Here is a 13916-nt window from a genome sequence, read left to right on the forward strand (position 1 = left end):
GGAAGCCTTAGACCGACGAGTCCGATTCCAATCGCCCAAGTTGATATCGGACGGATGGAGTTGATACCGGACAGGAAGGGACAGACAGGATTGACAAATCAGGATATCGATAACTAACAGGAGAAACGAAAACTGGAGAAAATAATAAACAGGACCAAAATAGACGGAAACAAAACTGGAACCCAAAATAAAACAAGACAAAAATAAACGGGAACAATACCAGACTGAAGATGTCAACAGGGAATCAGGACCGAGTCAGAACCCAGGTCTTGTGGGGTAGAGGTGTCACGGGACCGGACCATATCGGAGGCAGGAGGCAGGAAGGGTGAACTCATTCGCGTTAGCGATCAGTAACTTTTATTGAGATAATAAAAGTCGTCCAACACTCAGGGACAAAAACAAAAACAGGCTTACAGGCAAACAGGAACTCAGACTAGGAATACTCACAAAACAGGGCAAGTAGAGGTTTCTTCAAGTCAAACAGAACAGAATAATGCAAAGTATTGCAATGAACCCGCAACCGGCAATCCCCACAACCCGCCCTTAAGAAGCACACACGCAAATTAGAAAATCTGCTACAGCCGGTGCCAAGGGGGCGGGGGCAGCCCGTCGCCACGGCGACCATGCTGGACATGGGAAGAGGTTCGTTTGACGGGCTGACAAAACAGCAAGATAGCGCTGGGCTTAATATAGAAAGAAATCCAATCTCTCAACGAGACGCTGCTGGTGTCCCCTGGGTGGGGCCAATTGGGCACCATGGCAAACATGACACACACGGGCGGGGCCAATTGGGCGCCATGGCAACCATGACAAATTATAAATTCGGTAGGACGATAAAACGTTTTTTTCTATGCTACAGGTTCTATATTGCTATTTTAATCCGCCAATCCATCCATCCATTATGCTTATTCTCAGTAGGGTCGCGGGGATGCTGGAGTCCATCCCAGCCATCTTCATGGAAATGGGCAGGGGACACCCTGAACTGGTTGCCAGCCAGTCGCAGGGCACACAGAGACAGACAATTCGAACCGGCACATTATCCTGACATGCATTTTTTTGTAATATGGAAGGAAACCCACGCAAGCACGAGGAGAACATGCAAACTCCCCACAGGAAAGTTTGATCCCATGACCTCAGAACCGTGCTGCACACGCGCTAACCACTGCTCTGCCGTGCTGCACTCCGCCAATCAAATACCATACCAAACACAAACCTCACTTCGCTTTTATTCCACTTTGTGTTGACCAGCTATCGCCACCTATTGGCGCGTCCTTGTATTTATGGACTTACCTCTGTCATGATTGCTGATTCAGAGCACGTGTGACTGCCCAATTGGCGCCAACAGCCCTGAGCGCTGATTGGTTCAAAGACTCTTTTTAAGCCGTCAGACCGTTTGCGGACCTATGCTCCCAGCTAGGCAAGCTCATACCTTCTGAGATTTTCCTGCCCTGTTTCCTCCTCCCTGATACCTGTTGCCGACCCGTTTCTGGACCCGTTTCTGCCCTGCTCTTCAATTCCGACCATTGACCTGTTTCGCCCTGTTTCCTGCCTGATACCTGTTGCCGACCTCTTTTCTGGACTCGATACCGCCCTTGCTCTCCTGTCCCGGCTAGTGACCAGTATCCCTGCTATCCTCGCTCAACACGGAAGTGCCAGTTCCGCGTTCCAGCCACCTGCTACCCGTGTCCGTCGATCATCGGATCGTGGAAGCAATCCCTGCTCTCTCTTTATCAATGAAACTGAGTAAACGAACGCTACTGGGTTCTGTCTCCGTTTCTGGCTTGTGACAAGCGACTCAGTGCCCGTCCTTTCAGGTTGTTTTTATTTTAGTATTCAAGACCCGACTGACAAAAGAATCAATTTGTCCGCTCTTCGCCAGGGCCGCAGTTGAGCACTTAAACAGCCAATTGGTCCGACACTCATTACCCGACTAATAAATCAACAGCGGCACGGCCACTCAACGACTTACTCAACACGGCAGTCAAAAAAAAACGGGGGGGGCGAGACGAAGGAGCGGCCCTTAACAAACCCTTATCCCTCCATGTGAAAAAATAAGCATATGGTGAAGAAAATGAGCCTGTAAAATGCATTTGGTTGGAAGGTTTTTTTTCCCAATGGCTGTCATTCAAGATGTGGCCTTTCCGCACTCGTAAAGAAAACATAAAACACACATTGTGCGCCCATAAAGCGCTTTACGGGGTTTGGATTTATGTGGCGGCTCTTCGGGTCCGAGTGGAGAGTGATGCCGAGGGTTCTTTACTGACTGAGAAGTCCTTAATTTGAAACGGAATCCGAAAGCGTATCCAACAACGTTGCATTGTGTTATAAAGGAACACGATTACTTTTCTCTGTCCGGCCATTTTGACTCATTTTTGAAGGCCTAACAATGTACCCTGAGCTTTTCCGCGCACAAGAAAATCTAGCCAGCTCACAAAAATCAGGGCTCGAAATTGCTAATTAAGAAGCGAATTAAGGTATTTTTAAGTCGAAGTAGAACGAAGTTGAGTAAAGTCAGTAGAGTATTTCGAGAACCGGCTTCTTCGGCTCGGCTCACTAAAAGCAACAGGCTCTTTCTGGTCCTAAACGGCTCTTCGGGTTGTTTTTGCTTCTTTCGTCTCTACATGACCAAATATTATGTAAAATTATGCACAAAGTGACTTAAAGGAAGGGGGAATAGAACAAAAAAGAAAAAAACTACCAACATGAAAAAGTATTGAAAAGCTGAGGAAAAAAGAAACAAAAGGAAGAGAAAAAAAGAAGAAAAAAAAGCCAGAAAAAAAAGAAAAGAAAGAAACAAAGGAAAAAAGTAAAGAGAGAACATAAAGAAAAAAGCTAGGAAAAAATAAATACAATGAGATTTTTTTTAAAGGAATTTAAAAAAATGGAAAAAAACAGGGAAAAAGTTTGTGTTGCATTCAAATAATTTCCAATCATACCAAGTCAATCTTGTTGCCAACATTGAACTTACACAAAAAAAAAAAAATTACATAAAGTTGTGTATCGTGCAACCGACTAAATAAGCCCCCAAAAATGTTAGTATTATGCGACAAAAGATACTAGGAAAAAAAAAAGAAATGGAAATTTTGTGAAAGAATTGTTGTAAAAACAAATGACTTTTGTAATAATACATTAGTCAATTCATTCAAAAGTGACTCCTGCAATAATACAGTGATTTTTTTTTATCCGACAATAATTCCTAGAGGCTTGATACCTGCTAATTAGCTGCGCCAAATTCTTTATTATAGTTTTTTTTAATCAGACCAAAAAAAAAACATATTTTTATGTTTTGGCACTAAGTGACAATGCTTCCGAAAACAGACGTATACGTAATGGCACTGGATGGATTCATAAAAATGTGTAACTACTGTGCATTACTGCATTATTCTTGTCATGATTACCGATGCGAATCACCTGTGCCCGCTCATTTGGCGCCAACCCCCACTGGTTCTCATTGGCTCCCTGTCACTATTTAAATCCAGTCCGGTCAATCCCCTGTTGTCGGTCCGTCTGCGAACCTCTGTATTTCAAGGCAAGCCTTTTTCGACCCCTGACTCCCGCCTGTCCCGTTTTTGCTCCCGTTTGTCTCCGGCTAAGACCCGTTTTGATCCCGACCACGTTTGCTCTCCCGTCCCGACTTACGACCCTTTTTTGTTCCCGACTACGTCCAATCTCCCGTTCTGGCTTAGGACACGTTTCTGACCCCGACTACGTCTTGCTCTCCCAGTCCCGGCTACCGACCAGTTTTCCGCACCTGACACCGTCATCGCTCGCTACGGAAGATCCACCGTGTTCGGATCACAATACTAGTACGAGAGCAAGCAGCCATTCCTCTCTCGTTCAATAAAACTTGTGGTAAACGTCACGCAAGAGGGTCCTGTTTCCGTTCTGGTCCCGACAATTTTCCTATTTATTAAATACAGATTATCGCCTTATGTATATGACACTGAGTTAAACCATTAAAGAAGGACCATGACCACAGTGGACATGTTATTGAAGCTTTAATTTTCCTTCCCGGATGGTGAAAACTGCAATAATACAATACAGTCCCTTCTGGATCACATTGCCACATACTGTGCAACCCTCAATCTACCAGCATCATACTTAAAAAGAGTTGGCGATTTTACATTTACTCACAATGTACAACTCAATACAAGCACAGAGAAGTAGGACACTGAATTTCTCCTCACAGAGATATTCTCTTACAAAAAATGCGTCAAAATTTAAAACTAAAGAATAAAATACTGGGGGTCATTTCATATGCGCATATCTGGTTGTGTGTCATCAGTAGCGAATGGGAAGGGGGCAAAAAAACAATGAATCAATCGAGCCAGCAGATATTTTACTATAAAAGTGTGCAGAATTTATATCTTTCTATTTGAAAAATTATCTTTGCAATACACCAGGCCTAAAGAAAAAGAAGAAACCTCTTGGATCACAGGTGTCAAACAGGCGGCCCGCGGGCCACATCAGGCCCGCTAAGGGATTGAATCCGACAACACTCAGAGAAGCGCAAGAGAAAAACAAGCTGCAGGTTGAGATATGGCAACTTGATGTTGCCAAAACCAGGTGCCTCGAACAAAGACACTGTACTTGTATTGATTTCTCTCTCTCTCTGTCTCTCTCTCTCTCTTTCTTTTCCACCCCTTTTCTCCCACTCTGTCACTCTCTGTGTCTCTCTTTTTCTCTTCCTTTGTTGGTCTTTGTCTCTTTCTCTCTCTGTGTCTTTTAACTTCCTTTTTTCCTTTTCTCTCTTTTCTCTTTCTCTCTTCCCTTTGCGCTTTCTTTTCTCTTTTCTCTCCTTCTGTCTTCCTATTTCTCTTTGCATTTCTTTCTTCCGCTCCCTTTCTTTCCCCCTCTCTCACGACTTCTCTTTTTATCTCTTTTGTTTCTTACACTTTCTCCCACTCTCTCTTTCTTTGTCCCACCCTCTCTCCTTTTCCCTCCCTCTTTCTCTTATTTCTTTATTCCTCTTTTTCTTTCTCTTTCATCTACTAGTCCGGCCCCCGACAGAATGTTTGTTCTATCATGTGGCCCCCGATTTAAAATGAGTTTGACACCCCTATCTTGGACTATACCCAGAAACAAAGGTCTCTGAGTTGTTTGAAGCCCAGCGACAACATGGATATGGAGTGTCTCAATTAAGCATTTGTTTGTAAACCCTCCAGATTTCACAAACAAAGAAATAGATAAAAATTGACGCAATCACAGATTGGTGTACATGTTTTTTTCTATTCATCTCATCATGTGGCTATTTTAAAGCAGCACTTTCTAAACGTAGTAACCAATTACTGATTTTCAGTAACACTCCCAACACTGCAATTTCAGTCCAGCTCTGAATGTGCCTAGCAAAAATCAAACAACACAAATGTCTTTAAAGGGGTATGCTTCAACGAACAGGGTTGGGTAGGGTTACTTTAACTGGATTACTTTCAATTACTTTTGGATTACTCCAATAACAAATATTCTAATAAAAGACAAAATACACTAAATATGAATAAAATGATGACTCACAACACGTGGTAAGCTTTCTCTCCTGGCTTTGATCTCTTTGATCTCTGGCAGAACTAACATAAAATGCGACAGAAACAAAATGAAAATAAATCCAAACAGCTTGCCAACATCATTTTTGCCGTTCCATGTATTCCGTTACTCCCCAAGCCTTTAGAAATTGTATTCATATTTAGTTTCTTTTGTCTTTTATTAGCATATTTGGTATTGGAGTAATCCAAAAGTCATTGAAAGTAATCAAGTTAAAGTAACCCTACCCAACCCTGTCAACGAATAGGAACATTTCTATCATTAGAGTTCGGATTTACGACTCCGCACCCCCCCAAACACTGTCTCCTTCGGAACCCTAACAGGAAATCGATCCCCCCCGGACAAAACGAGCCTTGACATGTTCCTTCCGTCTGGAGGGCCGAGGGCGACCTTTGAACCCGATTTCCGCGGCTGAGCGCCTATTACGAGACGCTAATTGGCCGTGGAACGCCGCGTAAAAACGGGGAGCGGCTAATTGGCCTCGCTTTTCTCCGCAGGGTTGGGTAGGGTTACTTTAACTTCATTACTTTCAATTACTTTTGGATTACTCCAATACCAAATATGCTAATAGAAGAAACTAAATATGAATAAAATGATGACTCACAACACGTGGTAAGCTTTCTCTCCTGGCTTTGATCTCTGGCAAAACGAACATAAAATGCGACAGAAACAGCTCGCCAACATCATTTTTGCCGTTCCATGTATTCGATTACTCCCCAAGTCTGCACAAAATTTAGTCATTTAATTCATATTTAGTTTCTTCTGTCTTTTATTAGCATATTTGGTATTGGAGTAATCCAAAAGTAATTGAAAGTAATCCAGTTAAAGTAACCCTACCCAACCCTGCGCAAATTTCATCATGTATTATGTTGTGTATTTTGTTGAGTTGCCATGACTACTGATGCAGGGCACCTGTGTCTGCTGTTTTGGCGCCAGCGGCCTCGGACACTGATTGGCTGCTGACCTCTTTTCAAACCCCCGCCTTCCTGTCAACAATTGTCAGTTTGTCTGCAAACCTCAGCTACATGCTAGGCAAGCCCTTTTTGACTCCTGACTCAATACTGCCGTTTTTCGTCCGATTTCCGGTGCCGACCTCTTTGCTGAACCTGTTTACGTTTTTGCTCCTTCGTTCCGGCCATCGACATCGTTCCTTAAAAAAAAGCTATATTGTAAAAAAAAAAAGGGGCAGCACGGTGGGCCGTGGTTAGCGCGTGTGCAGGCGCAGTTCTGAGGTCTTGGGACCCTCCTGTGCGGGTTTAAATCATGTGCGGAGTTTGTATGTTCTCCCCGGGGTTGCGTGGGTTTCCTCTGGGCACTCCGGTTTCCTCCCACATTTCAAAGACATCAGGTGGATTGGCCGGTCTGAATTGTGCCTAGGTGTGAATGAGAGAGCGAGTTGTCTGTCCCTGTGTGCCCTGCGATTGGCTTGCAACCAGTTCAGGGTGTCCCCTGCCCACTGCCTGATGATTGCTGGGATGGGCTCCAGCACCCCCGTGACCCTACTGAGGATAAGCGGTGCAGCTAATGAAATGAGATGAGATGAGATACAAAAAAATGCAATTTTCACATTGCACAAACTATGACATCCATTTTTTACTTTTGCAAATATTACCTCAGTGTACTCTAGATTTTTTTCCGAAGGTAAACGTGACTCAAGTACTTCTCCTTGCCTCGTCCCGCGGGCCCGTCCAAATGTCATCGTGAAGGAAGCCATCCGTTACAATCTCAAACTCTCCGTCACACTTTAGCGGGCATGTCGGGAGATTAAAGGCGTGACAATCAGGCGGGCGGCTTAAAGGACGTTGCCAGTCAGCGCCGGTCCGACGGGAGACGCCAAAGAGACACCCGAGGCTTCATCCTCTCGTCGCGCCACTCCACATCGTACCCGGGCTAATGCACCTTTTCACAAGTCGAATCGTTCCCCGGAGCTTCATTCTTTGCCGTGTTGAACAGATCACAATTTCTAACTGCTTGTTCTTACGGGTTCATAAATATCGTAACGTTGAAGATAGATTACCATGAATTCTGGATTACAGGGCACACTTATGCTCAAATTTAAGAAAGTGACTCAATTGTGTCCGTAATGGAGTTGCTGTATCTGTGTCCGATCAAGAAGTTTCTCCTGGCATAGCAGGTAACCAAGGAAATCATCTGTTTCCCATGGAGGAGAAAACCCCCTACCTAATGAAATGAAATGACTTTTCAAGTCAGTGTGCTTCACATTTCCCAATAGAGGCCGTGCAGCCATGTAAGGCGCTAACCTGCTTATTGGGGGTATTAGGGGTTCAGTGTCTTACCCAAGGACACTTCAACATGTAACACGGAGGAGCCGGGATTCGAACTGCGATCTCTTGATCCCAAGACGAGCGCTCTACCTCTGACCCACTGCCTAATAAACTGGTCTGTAGAGTGATGGGCCCCACCAGACTGTACTTGCCCGAGACACACCATAGGAAGTGGTGCTCCAACGACCTAGGCAGTTAAGTGATCCTCGAACCACAAATTGTGAACCAACCGCATTGGATTCAGAGCCGCAGGTATAAACAGCCATCGAAATGAAGTTACTCACATCCATGTCTTACATTTTAAGCCCGGCTTACACCGGGATTTTAGCATTGACGCCTTTGGTTTTATCGTTTTCAGTTTTGATTTGAGTTGTTTACGTCTTTTCCGAGTATGTGACCATTCAAGATGCCGATTACAAAGACGAGCACGTGTTTACTACTACACCAGAAGAAAACACGGATGAAGGCTGCGTTGCATGTAATATAAGTCGTATATTTCTAGACGGCAGCGTCAAGCCAACCTTGTGGTGAAGAATAGTGCCAGATTGCAACAAAGACGACTTTGTGCTGTTATCATTAGTGGTTGCCGCAGAAACGGACTAACTTGGATTCACTTAACATTGTTCCCGGAGGATTAAAGGAAGCTCCAGGTACCTGACAATGACTTGTAAAACGACAAAAATAGAAAAGCAATAATACAAAATACAACAGTGAAACTTCAGTCATACTACAGTACAAAATTAAAGCTATGGAAATACTACAAAAATACAACAATACAAAACTATAATATAAAATTAAAATTATGGACGAACTACATAATATACTACAGTAAAACTCTACTATAAGATTGCAACTATGGAAATACTACATAAACACCACAGTACAACTATAATATACAATTACAGCTATAGAAATACTACAAAAATACTGCTGCAAAATTATAATATAAAATGACAACTCTGGAAATATTACAAAAAAATCCTACAGTAAAACTATAGTAGAAAATTACAACCATGCAAATACTACAAAAAATACTACAGTAAAACTATAATAGAAAATTACAACTATGGAAATGCTATAAACATACTACAGTAATAAAACAAAAACACAATAGTAATACTTAAAAATACTATTGTAATTCTACAAAAATATGTTGATACTACAAAATTACTAGAGTAATACTACAACACAAAATTACAACAATGGAAATACCACAACAAATACTACAGTAAAACTATAGTAGAAAATTACAACCATGCAAATACTACAAAAAAATACTACAGCAAAATTATAATAGAAAATTACAACTATGGAAATGCTATAAACATACTACAGTAATAAAACAAAAACACAATAGTAGTACTTAAAAATACTACTGCAATTCTACAAAAATATTATGTTGATACTACAAAATTACTAGAGTAATACTACAACACAAAATTACAACTATGGAAATACTACAAAACATACTATAGTAAAACTATAGTAGAAAATTACAACCATGCAAATACTACAAAAAATACGACAGTAAAACTATAATAGAAAATTACAACTATGGAAATACTACAAAAAATACTACAGTAAAACTATAGTAGAAAATTACAACTATGCAAATACTACAAAAATACTAGAGTAATAAAACAAAAACACAATAGTAATACTTAAAAAATACTATTGTAATTCTACAAAAATACTATGTTAATACTACAAAATTACTAGAGTAATACTTAACACAAAATTACAACTATGGAAATACTACAAAAAATACTACAGTAGAACTATAATAGAAAATTACAACTATGTAAATACTACAAGAATACTTCAGTAATAAAACCAAAACACTATATTAATACTTCAAAAATACTATTGTAATTATACAATAATACTATGTTAATATTACAAAATGACAAGAGTAATACTACAACACAAAATTACAACTATGGAAATACTACAAAAATACTGTAGTAAATGTACAAAAATACTACAGTTATACTAGAAAAAAATTACAGTAAAACTAAGAAAAATACTACAGTAAGACTATGTGGTGATTAATCATAAAAAAAATAAATGGACTTATATCTATCGCTATATATCTACTGTATCTATCCATCTATCTCTATCTATCTACAGTATTTATCTATCTATCTATCTATCTATCTATCTATCTATCTATCTATCTATCTATCTACAGTATCTACAGTATCTATCGCTATATATCTACAGTATCTATCCATCTATCTCTATCTATCTATCTATCTATCTATCTATCTATCTATCTATCTATCTATCTATCTATCTATCTATCTATCTATCTATCTATCTATCTATCTATAGTATCTATCGCTATATATCTACAGTATCTATCGCTATATATCTACAGTATCTATCCATCTATCGCTATATATCTCTATCTATCTACAGTATCTATCTATCTACAGTATCTATCTATCTATCTATCTATCTATCTATCTATCTATCTATCTATCTATCTATCTATCTATCTATCTATCTATCTATCTATCTATCCATCTATCTATCTATCTATCTATCTATCTATCTATCTACAGTATCTATCTATCTATCTATCTATCTATCTACAGTATCCATCCATCTATCCATCCATCCATCCATCCATCCATCCATCCATCCATCCATCCATCCATCCATCCATCCATCCATCCATCCATCCATCCATCCATCTATCTATCTATCTATCTATCTATCTATCTATCTATCTATCTATCTATCTATCTATCTATCTATCTATCTATTTACAGTATTTATCGCTATCTATCTACAGTATCTATCTATCTATCTATCTATCTATCTATCTATCTATCTATCTACAGTATCTATCGCTATATATCTACAGTATCTATCGCTATATATCTACAGTATCTATCCATCTATCGCTATATATCTCTATCTATCTACAGTATCTATCTATCTATCTATCTATCTATCTATCTATCTATCTATCTATCTATCTATCTATCTATCTATCTATCTATCTATCTATCTATCTATCCATCCATCCATCCATCCATCCATCCATCCATCCATCCATCTATCTATCTATCTATCTATCTATCTATCTATCTATCTATCTATCTATCTATCTATCTATCTATCTATCTATCTATCTATCTACAGTATCCATCCATCTATCCGTCCATCCATCTATCTATCTATCTATCTATCTATCTATCTATCTATCTATCTATCTATCTATCTATCTATCTATCTATCTATCTATCTATCTATCTATCTATCTATCTATCTATCTATCTATCTATCTATATCAATAACGGCAGGTAAGGCACTGCCCCTGACTGTACAAAACTGTTCAAAACCCCATTTTGAGATTCAGTAAACAGTAAGCTTTTTGCACACTGCCCCTTTCTCACCACAGGTGAAAACACGCCACTGCAATGCGAAAAAGCCAAAATAGAGATCGGGTTTCACTCGGGTAACCGCCAGACGTTTTGTTTGTCCTGGAGCAGGCTCAATCGACACGCTCAGACCCAAAGGTTAAAGGTTGAAGTTCACCCGCTGTGCGCCGTGTTGCATGATGAGATGACAAAAGTTGACTTAAAGGGGACGGGACGTGAGTCGTGCTGCTACGGTGGATTCGATGGCTTCGCACCACTCATGCAGGCTCCTTGGTAGTAGGGGTGGGCGATACTAAGAACGTTAGTATCGATCCAATCCAAGTAAATACACGATAAATCCAACGATACAGATTCGATCATTTTTGCTTGGAAATGTCATGATCGTTGCATTTTTGGAAACTCAGCAAAATGTAACGTGATGTCAAGTTTTGGACCTATAATTTTGGATAATGACTTAGTTGCCACACTTGGGATTGCTGTTGCTCACTGTTGTTTCAAGCGTTGCTCACCGACTCACCGACCGAGAATTAGAGGGAACATTAGAGGACACTGAGTGACAGAACGTCTGTGCTAACTACATATAGCGTTTTTGAAAAAACTGGGTGAGGAGGTGGAGTATTGATAACAGGACAATAGTATCGGTCTGATTCAAGTACAGTGGAACCTCGGTTTTCGAACGCCTCTCAGTTCGGACAAATCGGTGTTTGACCAAAAATTTCGAGACATTCTTGCTTCGCTGTTCGGTCAAAAAATCGGAGTTCGAACGCCGGTACGCTAGGGTGCGATGCTGAGCGGCGTACGGGTGTTTTAGCCCCTAATTATGCCTCCGAAGAAGGTCGGTGCAAGCAGGACAGGTGAAAAAAGACAAGTTGTTCGTCCAACTAATAATAGTCGTCCAGACATAATAGCTAAATATGAAAGAGGTGTACGAATTTCCAATCTTGCTAGTGAATACAGCATGGCTAAATCTACTATAAGTACGATAGTAAAGAATAAGGAGGCTGTGAAATCGAGTGATGCGGCTAAGGAAGTTAGCGCTACAAGCAAGCAACTGCCGCAAGTTTTGGAAGAGGTTGAAAAACCTTTGAGGATTTTTTTTCTCCCCACCGTCCACCACAGAGGTAAGAAATCCTATTCATAATCCTTTTTTTTTATTTTTACACGTTCATGTTAGCGTAATCTTTCGTACGGAAGATTACGCTAACGCGAACGTACGATTAGCCTGGGTTAGCTTCATGTTTATTTCATGGTAACCATTCAGGGTGTTGGAACGGATTAAAACGATTTTACATTACTTTTAATGGGAAAAACGATTTCGGTGATTGAACAAATCGGTTTTCGAACGGGGTTCTGGAACAGATTATGGTCGAGAACCGAGGTTCCACTGTACTTACTTAGTATCCATGATATCGATAATTGGATCGACCCGCCCACCAATCCTTAGCAGTCTGCCCGCCTTCTCCCTGCAGACAGATGATCCGTGGCTTGCCGGCAACCGGAGCGCCGGGACGGTTCTTGCCCCTGCAGCGAGTAACCCTGCCTTGCTGTCCTGTGCGCGGGCCTACCAGGACAAAAACCAGGACGACCTCGGCCTGCAGCAAGACAAGCATGCAGACTTTCTATAGCCTCTTTTATCCGTCGGGAACAAAAAGACAGCTTCACCTCCGCACCGTTCCCACCCTCAGCCCACTGGATCGGGACACCTTAAAAAATCCGCCCCCAGCGTCCTGCATGGGGTTGGCTACTTTTCAGTGGTGGTGTACTCTGTTACAAAATACGTGGAGATACACAGCCTCATCTGATGGTGTGTGCCTTTTTGCACTTGTTTATATATCACTTCCGTTATTTCTTTGTACCGTTTATTTACATATTTACGATATACACACCCAGGGTTGGGTAGGGTTACTTTAACTGGAATACTTTCAATTACTTTTGCATTACTCCAATACCAAACATGCTAATAAAAGACAAAAGAAACTAAAAATGAATGAAATTATGACTCACAACACGTGGTAAGCTTTCTCTCCTGGCTTTGATCTCTTTGATCTCTTTGAAATGCGACAGAAACAAAATGAAAATAAATCCTAACAGCTTCCTGACACAATTTTTGCCGTTCCATGTATTCCGTTACTCCTCAAGCCTGCACAAAATTTAGTAAGCTCTGTGTCCTTTCGAGGATACCCGATGCTAGCGGCCGTTCTCTAAATTGCTTTCCTACACTAAAAGGAGAAGCCCTCCAATTTTGTTTTAGTTTTGTATAAAGACAATCAAACAATGAATCTTACTGCAATAATGTGTTTTGTGTTATGATGATGATGATGGCGCTGCGCATGTGTAATGGGTGCAATAATACCTTTTGTTTTATTGAAATTCCTGCTGAAATATGTTGTATGATTTCTGTATAAGTGTCCTGCAAGGATGAGTCCAACAGTGCCACCTGCTGGTATGTGGTAAGGTTTGGTTTGGCTTTAGACTTTACGACAGGAAGGTGGGGGTTTTTGGCAATCTACAACGAGCTGCCAACGGTAAGACACGATCTTTTGGTGCTCCGCAAAAAGTTAAATTTAAACATTAAAACCACAGCTGACAAATCTCTCAACATGCACAGTAATGTGACTGATGTTGTCAAGCTGTTTGGATTTATTTCTGTCACCTTTTATCTTAGTTTTGCCGGACGTTGCATGTTGTGCTAAAAGGCTAA

General features: G+C 40.7%; 1 protein-coding gene across 1 annotated transcript in view; it reads left to right on the plus strand.

The window, feature by feature from the left end:
- Nucleotides 1-13916, plus strand: part of chga (chromogranin A) — a 569746-nt gene that overhangs the window by 503865 nt on the left and 51965 nt on the right. The gene's annotated exons all lie outside the window — the stretch shown is intronic.

This window comes from Urocampus carinirostris, chromosome 20, assembly GCF_059441175.1.
Source record: "Urocampus carinirostris isolate Australia breed hairy pipefish chromosome 20, RoL_Ucar_1.0, whole genome shotgun sequence".
Lineage (NCBI taxonomy): Eukaryota > Metazoa > Chordata > Actinopteri > Syngnathiformes > Syngnathidae > Urocampus > Urocampus carinirostris.